The sequence below is a fragment of the Saccopteryx bilineata genome, chromosome 10 (genome assembly GCF_036850765.1).
Source record: "Saccopteryx bilineata isolate mSacBil1 chromosome 10, mSacBil1_pri_phased_curated, whole genome shotgun sequence".
NCBI classification, from domain to species: Eukaryota; Metazoa; Chordata; class Mammalia; order Chiroptera; family Emballonuridae; genus Saccopteryx; species Saccopteryx bilineata.
Genome location: NC_089499.1, coordinates 24,283,810 through 24,298,953, shown reverse-complemented (window position 1 = coordinate 24,298,953; position 15,144 = coordinate 24,283,810).

The window sequence follows — 15,144 nt, the reverse complement described above, 5'->3', positions numbered from 1 at the left end:
TTATTTGACCAACACTTACTGAACAGCCTTTGCTATTTCCACTATGTCAACTAACAGACTTCAAAACAGACTTGAGAAGCAGAACCTGTTGGTAAACTAGAGTCTGTCTTTATAAATAGCAGAACCATTGATTCATTTAAAATTCATAAAAATAAAAAAGCCTTTATCATACCTAACTTTCCCAAAACTTTCTGCAAAACATGCCTCATTATGGCCTTAATATTCTTTGTTGTTTGGTACAACCAGTCAAATCAATAATATGCCTTCTTTTGACATTTTCTAATTAAAATAACAAAACAGCTTTGCTAATACTAAAATGAACTAGAAAAGCCTTCTGAAAAAGGCAATGCTCCCTGTGTAAAAATAATCCTTAAAAGAGATTAAAAAATAATTTCCACTGTGAGGCATACAGAGGAAATCCCTGTATCTTTCATGTATTCCTCTGACTTCCACTTCAGCTGGGAATGACTTCTTCAGAGGTTGCTGTCAGGTGTTTCCAGATACTGCTACAGGTGTTATTTTATACTTAAGAAATAGCTTGTAGTATTATCACACTGGCTGGAGGCAAGATTGTTGAGAAACATGTAGTAGAACTTGGCTTGACGTCCTTTGAACATATAATCACTCTTTAAAGTGCCAATCCACACAATAGCAAATTTTTTTTTTTTTTTTTTCATTTTTCTGAAGCTGGAAACAGGAAGAGACAGTCAGACAGACTCCCGCATGCGCCCGACCGGGATCCACCCGGCACGCCCACCAGGGGCGACGCTCTGCCCACCAGGGGGTGATGCTCTGCCCCTCCGGGGGGTCGCTCTGCCGAGACCAGAGCCACTCTAGCGCCTGGGGCAGAGGCCAAGGAGCCATCCCCAGCGCCCGGGCCATCTCTGCTCCAATGGAGCCTTGGCTGCTGAAGGGGAAGAGAAAGACAGAGAGGAAAGCGCGGAGGAGGGGTGGAGAAGCAAATGGGCGCTTCTCCTGTTGTGCCCTGGCCGGAATCGAACCCGGGTCCTCCGCACGCTAGGCCGACGCTCTACCACTGAGCCAACCGGCCAGGGCCACACAATAGCAATTTACAGAGGCCACATCATTCCGGCACATTGAGAGAAATGTTAAACTTAGCTTATTGGCAAGAAGAGTCTACCACAGCTTAAAAGAGCAAAGACATGTACATATTACAATCAATGTTTTGAGGGTTAATGACCCCAAATCACCCAGTATTGGCCAGAATAGATCTGACTAATCTACTTTATTTCCCTCACTTGCAGACACTGATCAGCAAGTTGTGCATTTTTCAGAAGTGTGTCTAGAAATTAAGCTGAGAGAAGAAGAAAACTTTCTCATCAGTTAATATTTAGGGTTATCAGCTGGGATCGTGGAGGAGCAACGGTACACCAGGCTCACCTAGGAACTGTTCTAGCCCACTCAGGTTTTGTTCAGTTTGTGCACTTTGATTGTATGTGCCGTTTGAGCTGCACTATACAATTCATCTAAAGTTCTTATAAAACCTTGCATAAAGTTAAATGATCATCACAACTTCGGAAATCCTAAAGGGCGAATGGGGAATGAGAGACAGTACTTCCACTCCAAATGCAAACATTTAACATTTCATGTAAAACTTCTCTTCAGTATGTAATGATTAACCTCCTTAAACTTAATGTATTCAAACGATTTACAAACATTTATGCCATAGCCAAAAACCCTAATGTTACAATTCTGTTTAGGGATGGTCTTGCTCATGAGTGGCTCACAGATGATTGACAGGTTGGCTGGGTCTAAAAATATATAAAAGAATGGGAAGAAGGGTTGAGCATACACAGGGAGGTAGAAAATAATGAGGGTGATTTGCAAGTAAGGATTATGGAAATCGGTTTCACCACCTTAAAGACATACATTGTGCATGATTTAAGTTGTAACAAAGTGCAAGTTCGATTTTGACTCCCAATTATTTCACAGGACAGAAGTGCATTTAAAGCTTTAATCTCCTTAGTTTCTTTCCTTGTCAGCAATCATTTTCTCATGCCACCATGCATTTAATAGTTGTAAGTGAAAATAACCCGAGAGACATACAGTACCACAGTGACAAGATCAAGCTCAGTGGCTCGCACGTTTAAGCTAAAACAAAACCAAAACCTCACATTTAGGAAACCAGTCCATGAATTAGTTCATCAGGCATTCGACATTTCTTTAAAACCTACTATGTGCCAAGAATTAAACTCATGGGGCATCAAGGGCAAGTTAGAACTGGGAATTGATCTGATGAAATGGATGTTTTAGAAAGACCAGATATTGTATTAGCAGTGATGCATGGAATATCTTAGAAAAGGGAGATACCAGAGACAAAGAGACCAGTTAGAAAAAGTGATGTTTTGGATCACATTGTGGAATTAGAAAGGAATGGTTAGAAGATAGAGATATTTTAAAGAAACAATCAACAAGAAGGACTTGATAAAGTTTCATGGACATAAGGTGGCACTATAGATAGAAATAGAAATGATAGAAAAAGGTATCACTTGGAGATGAGTTAGATTTTGGGTTTGTGTGGAATACTTTCAATATAAGATGATAGTGACTCATTTAGTGGTTGCTGGATCAATTAATTAATTATCAGAATCTCCAAAGTATATGTAATTTCTTCCCAATGGCGCTACCCATAATTTATACAGTGATTAGACTTGAAAAAAGCAATCAATTACAGTTATATTTTTACACATTTATCTTCTATTAATTAATAATAGTCAGGTATAACATCTAATGCAGAAAGCTGAGAGTTTACTATTTCTGAAACATTACTTTCTTATGCAATAAATATTGTCTACATCTTACCTGTTTACAGGTTCAAATTTTGCTCACGTTGGCAACTTGTCAGGAGATTACTGTAGGCTACATCTGTCTTTCATAATACTCAGTTAAGCCTGACCAGGCAGTGGCACAGTGAATAGAGCATCGAACTGGGATGCAGAGGACCCAGGTTCAAAACCCCGAGGTCTCCAGCTTGAGCATGGGGTCACTGGCTTGGGTGTGGGATCATAGACATGATCCCATGGTCACTGGCTTGAGCCCAAAGGTCACTGGCTTGAGCAAGGGGTTACTTGCTCAGCTGGAGCTCCCTGGTCAAAGCACATATGAAAAAGCAATCAATGAACAACTGAGGTGCCGCAACTATGAGTTGACGCTTCTCATCTCTCTCCCCTCCTGTCTGACTGTCCCTTTCTCTCTCTCTCTCTCAAAAAAAAAAAAAAAGGTAAAAGAAATAACTAATTCTTACCACATTCTTGAAAAGTTGGAATTCTTATCCCCCATATACAGTAATGCAGACTTAGATGGAACCTATTTAAAGCTACATAACTATTTAATAAAATCGCTACACTAGAGCTGACAAGGTTAGTGAGACTGAATTTGCATGGGAGCAAATCAGGTGCTGATAAGCAGTGAATTTCAGTGCAGTGTTTTTCCTGGTCAAAGTTTGGTTTAGCATCACTAGGGCTATGCTGGTCCTTCAACAGGCGAGGCCACAGTTTACATTAGTAACGCAAGAGATGGGAGAGGGAAGTATTTTGTATGGAGAACAGTTGCATTGGGTTTATCCTGAGGGCAATAGATGTGTAGGCAACCAGTGTGACAGAAAGGGGGTTGCTTGCAGGCACCTCAGGGAGTTGTGCAAAATCCACAGCCTATGTAAATTATTCAGTGCTTACGGTGAGAGATGGTAACGGATGGTACTGTGTCCTTGTAACCATTATCTGTTAGGTCGAGGTGAATGTGGACAATAAAGTCACACCAAATCGCCAGTCATTTCACTCAGAGGCTGGGCCCCAGCTAGGTTCATTAGCTAAGCAAGCCACTGCTGGCTCATCAGCCTAATTATGTGTGTTGGAGAAATAATAATCCAGTATCTTTTTGTTTGGCATTTACCACTATCTAAATATGTGTGTGTAACTTTCCTAAAATACACCTCCCTCTCTACAACATACATTCCATGAGGCCCGGGAGTGCCATCTATTTTATTGTTGCTGTATTCCTCGTAGCTAAAACATTTCCTAGCACAAAATCGGCTGCCAGTAATATTTACGGAATGACCGCATCAACTATGTTGTGAACATCAAGATGGCTCATGCATAGTTAGTTAAAAGGTGGCCATCTGCTCTGGCTGGTGGTGCGATGGATAGAGGATCCTCCTGGAGCCCCACAGTCACCCGCTCGATCCTGAGCCCTGGTCAGGGCACAGATGAGAAGCAATGGATGGGTGAACAACTAAGTGGAAAAACAAAGAAAAAGCAGATAGCACATCATGATTCAAGGGAAAGGACCAAACAACCCCACATGAGTCAAATCTTGGAAAAAAGAAAATGAGACAAGTTAACAATAGTAGAGGCTTCCAAATATTAGGCACAGGGTAGGGAATTGCTAATTTGTGTAAATTTGGCCAATGTCTTCACCTCTCTGACCTTCAGTTTCCTCATCATAAAAATGAGAGCATTAGCGTGGGGTCACCAGCTTGAGCATGGGATCATAGGCATGACCCCATGGTTGCTGGCTTGAGCCCAAGGTCGCTGGCTCAGCTGGAGCCCCCTGGTCAAGGCACATATGAGAAAGCAATCAATGAACAACTAAGGTGCCTCAACTATGAGTTGATACTTCTCATCTCTCTCCCTTCCTGTCTGTCTGTCTGTTCTTGTCTGTCCCTCTCTCTGTCTCTCGGTTGTTCTAAAAAAATAAATAAATAAATAAATAAAAATAAAAAAAAAATTAAAAAAAAGAGAGAGAGAGAGCATTAGGTTAGAACACTAGTTTTCAAATGTTTGTCCACTTAAGAATCAGGGAATTGTTAATAAACCAAATTCCCTAACCTCAACCTAAGATTTTTAACTTAAAATCTCCTACTTGAGGCCCAGGAATCTGCACTTGAACCAAACCCCTAAGATGGTGTCATACAGTCCTCTGGGGAACACTGCCTGAAACATTCTACATGCAGAGGCATCACCATTACAAAAGGAAAGCAGAAATATTAAATACCCAGCTTGTAATTTCTTTTCTTTCTGTTTCTATTTTTATAGTCCCATTGTAATACATTTTGCAAATAGTTTAAAGTAGAAATTATTTCATAACTAGAAGTATAATTTCATCGGCATGCAGTTCCCTTTGCAGTGATTGAAATCAAAATTATACTTTTATCAGAAAATGAGGCTTAAATACAACACTGCATTCAAACTAAGAAAAATAATGAACTCACGCACACTCACAAAGCAAAATGAGAAGTTTCCCCAAAATATCATGATTTATGAAGTGGAGAATAGGGTCTGGGAAATCAAATGTAAAATATTTCCATTCTCCCACGAAAAATATGTTTTCCAAGGACTGATTATTTAATATGCTAGCAGGCATACGTGCAGCTCCAGCGTGTATCCCGGAACGGGCACGAAGGATCGTGCAGAGGCACGGAGAGAGGACAGGAGGGGAGCACCCAGCCCTAGGCGGGCACTTCCGGCGGAACAGGGACCTGGTGACACCACAGTGTAGACACACATTCCCATACACCAGGATAAAGAAAAAGTGGTACTTAGGTTTGTGCTCTTTTGGGCAACTGCTCTGCCACCTGGCATTTTCAGGCTAATAATATTTTATTAATAGAAATATCGTATTTTTCCAGAGTGGCAAGGACGAAGGACCATTCAGTGCTCACACTCATCCTGCGAGATAACGTGAATCCAGCTGCAATTGCAGCACCCATTTCTTTTGACCAGGAATTTTTTTAAAAAAAATTCAACTACTTCCTTGATTCATTTTTACAGCGTTCTCCCGCCATCATTCTTGAGCATTGAATCTGTTTCAAATTTAAGTTTACAAGAAGTACCAGAGCTTTGATGGCTCCGTATTTATTAAGTGAAGATCAAAGGCTCTCTTTGCTTTTTCCAGTCTCTTACATCTGCAAGGATGACATAACATTTCAGACGACAGTATTCCTTTTTACCAAAGAATTCGGCATGAGAATGCCTTCATTTCCAAGCGCTTATTTCTGCCTAAGCTGAAACGTCTCCAAATGATAAGTATGCTGCCATCACACATGGAATTTCATTCAGTCTGATATTTCAAGTACACCAGGAGGTTAACACACTTTTTTTTATTGCCACCAGATACTGCTTTGTCCCTTTTCTTCCCACTAAGTCCCTTTCCTAGAAGAACTGGTTTAACGGCTTAAAGTCAAAGGTTATCTTGCTAAATAGATCTTACAGGGGAGATGGCTTTTTCTTGTGCCTGTTTTGTTCCTGTCTGACAGAGTCATCAACATATTAAGCGACAGATCACATATGGAGAGAAATATATAACAGGCAAATAATTGCTGTCCCCAATACATGACGACCTAAAAAATCAGTGAGAAAGGATAAAGAACCCAACAGAAAAGGGGGCAAAATATTGGAACAGGCAATCACAAAATAGGGGACCCAAATGATCAGTACATGCGGAAGGATACTCAAACTTATCAGTAATCAGAAAAGTACATAATACAGCAACAAAATAATATTTAAGTCAGAGCATAATAGCAATAGTTATAAAATTTAGCAACACTTCTTATAGATCAGGATGTAGAGGAAATATTTAAGAAAACTGCCAAATAACATTATAAGTTGGCACTAAACGTCTTGGAGAACAATTGGAAATACATTTGAAAAGTACATAGCCTGTGACTCTCAGCAAGTTCTATTTCTAGGAATATATCCTAGAGAAACTGTGTTTACCCACAAGGAAATAGAGATAGCATTGGTTGTAATAGTAATAATAACTGCTTGTAATAAACACTGAGAATAAACAAATAGCCATCAGGTTAGTAAGGGGGAAATAAATTATGGAACTGTGAAACGATGAAATCTATGCAGGAATTAAGATAGATAAGATCTATATCGCCTGACCAGGTGGTGGCGCAGTGGATAGAGCATCGGACTGGGATGCGGAAGGACCCAGGTTCGGACCCCGAGGTCGCCAGCTTGAGCGCGGGCTCATCTGGCTTGAGCAGAGAGCTCACCAGCTTGGACCCAAGGCCCCTGGCTCCAGCAGGGGGTTACTTGGTCTGCTGAAGGCCCACGGTCAAGGCACATGTGAGAAAGCAATCAATGAACAACTAAGAAGCTGCAATGCGCAACGAGAAACTGATGATTGATGCTTCTCATCTCTCTCCGTTCCTGTCTGTCTGTCCCTGTCTATCTCTGCCTCTGTAAAAAAAAAAAAAAAAAAAAAAAATCAATAAAAGATCTATATCAACATGGATACAGAAAATGACTGAAAAGGCAAATTATAGAACGCTATGTACTACTTATAATACCATTCAGGTATTTTTAAAGCTATACAAGTTTGCCCTGGCTGGATGCTCAGTTGGTTGGAGTGTTGTCCTGGAGCACAGAGGGTGCCGGGTTTGACCCCCCCAATCAGGACACCCACAGGAACAGCTCAATGTTTCTATCTCTTTGTCTCTCTCTCCTTGCCTCTCACTAAAAAACAAAAAAACAAAGCCTGACCTGTAGTGGCACAGTGGATAAAGCATTGACCTGGAATGCTGAGGTCACAGTTTCGAAACCCTGGACTTGCCTGGTCAAGGCACGTACGCAAGTTGAAGCTTCCTGCTCCTCCCCCGCTTCTCTCTCTCTTCTCTGTAAAATGAATAAATTAAAAAAAAACACACACACAACTATACAAGTTAATGTTATTTATTATTAAATGTACGTACATAGTAAAAGTTAAACTAATAAAAATAAACTAAATTCCCTCTGGGGAAGTAAAACAAGGGAGAATGGACTGAGAGGGGGTCAGCAGGGTATTTCACCTTCTAAAGTGCTGTTTATTTATTTATTTTTAAGATTTTATTTATTCATTTTTCAAAGATTAGAGAGAGAGAAGGGGGAGGAGCAGGAAGCATCAACTTCCATATGTGCCTTGACCAGGCAAACTCAGGGTTTCAAACCCACGACCTCAGCGTTCCAGGTTGACACTCTATCCACTGCGCCCCCACAGGTCAGGCAAGTGCTGTTTTGATTTTCATTAGATTAAGCACATGAAACAAAATGTTAATAAATTCACTTCTGAGTAGAAGAATACACTGGATTTTATCATTTCATTCTTTGTATTTCTCTGTATTTAAAAATATATATTAACAAGTAATAGCAGAGGAAATGTGAAAAGAAACTTCAGATACCAATGAGACTGTTTACATCGTGAGTGTGGCAGGGCTAGATATTCCCAGAGCCGGGGGCACAAAATGCAGTGGTGACATTTACAAAGCATTCCGAGACATGATCATTACAAGAATCCAAAGATGACTATAAGAAAGAACGGAATGTATTTGCCTCGCAGGAAAATGGAAAGAAGTTGGGAGAGGCACACAATACACATGAAGATTTAAAAATAAAGTTTCCTCCATTTATATTTGATAATGGAAGTAATTCCTACAGTCTTAAGTCACTGATGGCTTCTAAGTTCCTGAAAATTCAAACGCAGCCTTCTCCCCAGAAGCTGTTCAACATATCAAAAATCATCATGCGTTAAGCAACTTGTAATACAAAGCAGTCACTTTAAACTTGACTGGAATACACACAAGTAAAATAATATATTCCTTTAGGGTAGTGGCAAATTCCAACATGTACAGCCCGAGAACTTTTATGCGTAAAGTGATTGTAGGTAAAAAATTAATGAATAAATAAAACCATGCAACGCATTTAGTCTTTCTCTGATTTTACAATTTAGTAGACATGAGAATAGAGATATTTCTTAAAGAACAAATAGTGCTAGTACTACAATAAGTGATGATGACACTGGGCTTCTGAACTGGAACTAGGGACAGGAAGCATGGGGTTTATGGTCCCCATTGCCCCCGGAATGAGGAATACAAGTCCTGTCTTAAAGGAAGCACATCTACTCACCTGGTTCAGCTAATTGCTGCCATTATGAACACAGTGTTGTCACACTGTCCAGTTTTACAATGTAAGCTGAAATGCAGATTTTATTAAACCTACTAATATAGGCCCTGGCCGGTTGGCTCAGTGGTAGAGCGTCGGCCTGGCGTGCAGGAGTCCCGGGTTCGATTCCTGGCCAGGGCACACAGGAGAAGCGCCCATCTGCTTCTCTACCCCTCCCCCTCTCCTTCCTCTCTGTCTCTCTCTTCCCCTCCCGCAGCAGAGGCTCCACTGGAGCAAAGATGGCCCGGGCGCTGGGGATGGCTCCTCAGCCTCTGCCCCAGGCGCTAGAGTGGCTCTGGTCGTAACAGAGAGACGCCCCGGAGGGGCAGAGTATCGCCCCCTGGTGGGCAGAGCGTCGCCCCCTGGTGGGCGTGCCGGGTGGATCCCGGTTGGACGCATGCGGGAGTCTATCTGACTGTCTCCCCGTTTCCAGCTTCAGAAAAATACAGAAAAAAAAAAAAAACAAAAACCCTACTAATATAGTTTTAAACTGTTGTTTGAAAAAGACTGGAGATAGCCCCATATGTGAACTCTTGCGCTCAAAGGGATACTAGGCACCTGCCAGAGGGATGAGGAAGCTCTTACAATACTGATCGAGAGTCATTTCCATGGTACATTAAGTATAAAAAGACATGATGCAAAACAGTGTCTGTAAGATAGCTTCGTGTTTACCATGATGAAAAGAGGGGGGCGTTGCTCACATTTTCAAAATAAAAAAAAAAGAAACCAAAACAAACCGAATAAACGTGGTTATCACTGACAGTGTGGTGGCGGAGAGAACGGGGAAGTGAGAGAAGACAGGGATGGAAGTGAGCCTTCAGTGCTTCCACTTTATATAGTTTTGACTTTGAATTTTGTGTTTTATCAAAGAGAAAATATAATACTATTAGAAAGAAAAAAAGAGAAATCTCTGAAACAAATGAATCTAGATGAATACTGTGCAGGTAGGGATGGGGTGTGAAAGTTGATGATGGTATATCTGCCTGCTTGATGCCCAGGCACCCTACATCAATGGGTGGGGGTTCCCGCACCCCACCTTTTTTGGGCCACAGATTGGTTTAATGTCAGAAAATATTTTCACAGACTGGCCTTTAGGGTGGGACGGATAAATGTATCACGTGACTGAGACGAGCGTCAAGAGTGAGTCTTAGACGAACGTAACAGAGGGAATCTGGTCATTTTAAAAAAATAAAACATCGTGGCCTGACCTGTGGTGGCGCAGTGGATAAAGTATCAATCTGGAACGCTGAGGTCACCGGTTCAGAACCCTGCACTTCTCTGGTCAAGGCACATATGGGAGTTAATGCTTCCTGCTCCTCCCCCCTTTCTCTCTCTCTCTCTCTCTCTCTCTCTCTCTCACCCTCTCTCCTCTCTAAAATGAATAAATAAATAAAAATAAAAAAACATAAAACATCGTTCAGAATTAAATATAAATAAAACGGAAATAATGTAAGTTATTTATTCTTTCTCTGTGGACAGGTACCAAATGGCCCACGGACCGGTACCGGTCCACGGCCCAGGGGTTGGGGACCACTGCCCTACATGAAGCATGAAGTTCAGTGTTGGCCTGTCACGCCCACAACTTACACTGCTCTGCAGTCAGTCCTGCTAACCAGGAGAGGGAGCTGGTGAAGAAATACCCTGCACAATGATTGAGAAAGCCCAGGCCAGCTACCTGTTATCAGCAGCTTAACCCTTAGTCATAAATATAACTGAACAAAGGGAAATCAGTAATATGAAAGGGAAACCAAGAGGAACAAGGTGATATGATCCAAAGAAAACAGAAATAATTCCTCAACAAGAGACCTCTAGAAAAGTTCTAATTAGTAATCTTTTATTTATTTTTACAGAGACAGAGAGTCAGAAAGAGGGATAGACAGGGACAGACAGACAGGAACGGAGAGAGATGAGAAGCATCAATCATCAGTTTTTTGTTGCGACACCTTAGTTGTTCATTGATTGCTTTCTCATTTGTGCCTTGACCGCGGGCCTTCAGCAGACTGAGTAACCCCTTGCTGGAGCCAGCGACCTTGGGTTCAAGCTGGTGGGCTTTTCCTCAAACCAGATGAGCCCGCACTCAAGCTGGCGACCTCGGGGTCTCGAACCTGGGTCCTCTGCATCCCAGTCCTACGCTCCATCTACTGCGCCACCGCCTGGTCAGGCTAATTAGTAATCTTGAAGAAAGATCATTACAAATATTAAACAAGCACAGCTAATATAAAGGAAAGCCATCTAAGAGTAAGATATTAAAAATAATTATCAAAACAAATAGGAAGATATAGAGAAAATTTAAATAAGAAACAAACATGGCTAATGAATATACAAAAATTTGTTTAATCTCACGTGTAATTAAGGAAATGTAACTTAAAACTAGCTATTTCTCACCCCTCAGATTGGCAAAAATAGCCTTGCTGTTTTAGTAATTGTCTAAGTGAGGGTGGCAATAACAAATTACATAGAGTAAGGGGCTTAAACAACAAACAATTATTTCTCACAGTTGAGGAAGCTGGGAGTGTGAGATCAGGTTGGATTTTTGTGAAGGCCCTCCCTCTTTTCCTGGTTTATAGATGTCCCTCTTGTTGCATTCTCACATGGGAGTAAGCAGAAAAAACAAGCTCTTTGCTAACTCTCCTTTTAAGGGCACAAATCCCATTCATGAGGCCTCTCCCCTTCATGGTCTTATTATCTCCCAAAGGCCCTACCTCCTCATACCATCACACCGAGGGTTTACGATTTCCACACATAAAATTTGGGGGGACACAAACATCTAGCCCATAACAGAATGCTGTATAAACAAATCATTCCATAAGTGTTTTAAAAATCATTTATGATGTCTCATGGTTTCTGTGAATTCAGAATTCAGTAGTGGTTTGGCTGTGTAATTCCAACTTGGTGTCATTCTCATGAAGCTAACAGTCATTGAAAGCGTGAGGACCCATTTCTATGGCTGGGAAGTTGGTGATAGAGGCTGGAGGGAGCCTCTCCAGATTGCAGGCTAGCAGTCAAAGAAAACCAGGATTTTATGACCAAGCCTCGGAAATCCATGTGGTCACTTTCACCCTACCTCCTCATACCATCACACCGAGGGTTTACGATTTCCACACATAAAATTTGGGGGGACACAAACATCTAGCCCATAACAGAATGCTGTATAAACAAATCATTCCACAAGTGTTTTAAAAATCATTTATGATGTCTCATGGTTTCTGTGAATTCAGAATTCAGTAGTGGTTTGGCTGTGTAATTCCAACTTGGTGTCATTCTCATGAAGCTAACAGTCATTGAAAGCGTGAGGACCCATTTCTACGGCTGGGAAATTGGTGATAGAGGCTGGAGGGAGCCTCTCCAGATTGCAGGCTAGCAGTCAAAGAAAACCAGGATTTTATGACCAAGCCTCGGAAATCCATGTGGTCACTTTCACCACTTTCCATTGGACATAGAGGCCAGCTCTGATTTAGAGTAGAAGGAACCAACACAAAGCCAGGAAAGCCAAGAGGTGAGGATCTTTGAAGACTGACTACCCAAGTCACAACATTTAGTTTTGGCAAGAATGACAGGAAATGAGTGTGCCCCGATATACACTGTCCTGGTGTGTAAACTGTCATACCTCACTTAAGTGATTTGACAGTAGATAGTAAGAATTAAAATGCACGTATCTTTGCATATATTCTATGTGAAAGAAACATGTATAAAGGATGTTCACTTTTACATGTATAAAACTTGTTTACCACAGTAGTATCTGCAGTAGCAAAAAACAGGAGAAAACCTAAATATCTGTAAATAAGGATATGGGTAAAAGAATACTATGGAACAATTAAAATGTAGCAGATGTATAACTGACCAAGAAAGATTTCTAAGTAAGACACATTGTTAAGAAAACACACATTTACATAAAAAAGTAAAAAAACAAATCTATGAATACTTATTTTTTTATTTTTATTTTTTTTGTATTTTTCTGAAGCTGGAAACAGGGAGAGACAGTCAGACAGACTCCAGCATGCGCCCGACTGGGATCCACCCGGCACGCCCACCAGGGGCGACGCTCTGCCCCTCCGGGGCGTTGCTCTGCTGCGACCAGAGCCACTCTAGCGCCTGGGGCAGAAGCCAAGGAGCCATCCCCAGCGCCCGGGCCATCTTTGCTCCAATGGAGCCTTGGCTGCGGGACGGGAAGAGAGAGACAGAGGGGGGGGGGTGGAGAAGCAAATGGGCGCTTCTCCTATGTGCCCTGGCTGGGAATCGAACCCGGGTCCCCCGCACACCAGGCCGATGCTCTACCGCTGAGCCAGCTGGCCAGGTCCCATGAATACTGATTTAATGTGTGCATATATGTATGAATGTGAACATCTACAGTAATGCTCTGGAAAGACACACAGAAATGCAGGCAGTTACTTTTGAAAATGGGAGCCTATGTGTGGGGACCGGAGGCAGAACTTTTACTCTATAATGTTGTATTGTTTGAACTTTTAACAAAAATGGCTTTAATAACTTAAACATTTAAAATCAGGGAATGACAGATGTTGACAACCCCAAATGCTCTCTTCCAGAAAGGAGTATGGGCTCTACTGGTTTAGACTTTGTAGTATCTTTTAGCTCTTCAGGGGCCCTTTCTGCCTTATGGACTTTTACTTGCTGCCACAATTGCACTGACCTCAGAGCAAGTCTTTCGGAAATTAACAGAGGGCAAGGTCTCAACTTGAGTCTGTTTCCACTGGTGGTGGTGTAAGAACAGGGAATGGCTGTTAGAACTCCAGGCAGCAAAATACTGTCTCTCTTAGCCTCGCACTTTCATCATCTAAAAATGGGATAAGTACACTACCTACTATACAATGTCACTATGGTCAAATGAGATACTGAAGTCACTGGCACTTATTAGACGCTCAGAAGTTGGCCATTATTAGGCCCTTTCTAAACCTCTTATCAGAAATAAAAGTCTGGTTCTGGTCAACAGAGATGGGACTAAATACATACTAAACGGCATGAAACCAATCACAACTTGTGTTGGTTTCCTCTTCCTCTTTCTCCAAGATTATTTAGGAAAGAAATACCATCTGGGGCAGAGCTATTAGCTTGTAAGAGGATGTCCACTGTGAATATAAAATCAAAACATTTTATTGTACAGGAATAAAAATCCTTTAAACATTACACAAATACAAAAGTGTCCGTATCTAATCTATCATCAAATTATATTTAATTTCTAGAAAAGTTTAACCACAGTTAGAAAAATCATTGGTTCTAATATCAACTTGAATTCCTCCAATAGAATGTTCCTATCAAAACATCTGTATTCATGAAACACCTACTAAAAGAGCAACCGACACAACAGGACTATAGTTCTATCAGCCTGCACCTTGGTAGAAGGAAACAGATGTATAAGGCAATCTTGCCTATGTCACTAATCCATTGAATGGTTTGGCCAGGTGATGTAACTTCTCTGGGTTGTTTCCTCAGTGAAAAGTGAGGAGTCTGGGTGAAATTATCTCTAACAACCCATCCTATCAAACATCCACGATAAAGTGTTCTTTATCCCCCCCCTAACCCGAGGCATTTTTCTCTTTGTAAACTGATCAAAACATCAGATGTTGTCTTTTGTTCACCTTGAGAATGTGACATTCAGTAAAGGACTTACTTAAAAGAAAACACTGCCACGAAAAGCAGACTGTAAAATTCATCATGACGGGATCGGACCTGAAAGCAAGGCATAAATCCTTTTGCCACAATGAGCAATGGCAGTAGAAGGCTAATCAATCACAGCATGTTTCCAGAACGTGCTGCAGTTATTTCCTCAGTGATTTACATTCACTCTTTAGTCACAACAAAGTAAATGATGGCTATAAAAAGTGAACCCTAACACTCGTGCCAGTTCCTTGAGTAATGTCCGTGCTAACGGCCTTTCCTGGCTAACTTACTTTTGCCTTACCAGTTTACTGTCGCTCAGCTTTACACACTACTGAGAACTGTTTTGTTCCCTACCTTCTGTATGTACTATGTCCATTAACAACATGCCTGGGGTTGAAACTCCCATGGAATACATTAAAGAAAAGTGTTCAACCACCCTTTCAATAGCTCAAATCTATAAAATACAGGATATTTGAACTCCAATCATTTTTCTGTTTAAAGCCACAGTAAGAGTTAGCATATATCCTTCACAGATATTGAGTTCCCATATTTTTATTACCAAACTGCTTGTAGATATTCTAGTTCT